The following is a 348-nucleotide window of genomic DNA, read 5'->3' on the forward strand; positions in this document are numbered from 1 at the left end:
TGGATGGATGGATGGATGGATGGATGGATGGATGGATGGATGGATGGATGGATGGATGGATGGATGGATGGATGAGTGACGTGTATGATATGTTGTGGCCAAAGAACAAAAGCTTTCATCTTGTCTGCATTCCCAGCCTCAACTATGGTCAAGAGGGATGAGTCATGACACACTACCATAAATCAGCAAGGGCTTTTTATTGCTGGAAGCTTCTGCCACTATGCAAATAAGGTTATATAACAAAATCTTATGTGACTTTTTGACAGGATGTAAATACAGCGGGTAAAATAATTATTGAACACGTCACCATTTTTCTCAGTAAATATATTACTAGAGGTGCTAATGACA

The 348-nt window shown here is 39.9% G+C and overlaps 1 protein-coding gene across 2 annotated transcripts in view; it reads right to left on the bottom strand.

Annotated features, from left to right (window-relative positions):
* Window positions 1-348, bottom strand: part of tmprss13a (transmembrane serine protease 13a) — a 9,972-nt gene that overhangs the window by 2,281 nt on the left and 7,343 nt on the right. The window lies entirely within an intron of this gene.

This window comes from Austrofundulus limnaeus, unplaced genomic scaffold (assembly GCF_001266775.1).
Source record: "Austrofundulus limnaeus strain Quisiro unplaced genomic scaffold, Austrofundulus_limnaeus-1.0 Scaffold29, whole genome shotgun sequence".
Lineage (NCBI taxonomy): Eukaryota > Metazoa > Chordata > Actinopteri > Cyprinodontiformes > Rivulidae > Austrofundulus > Austrofundulus limnaeus.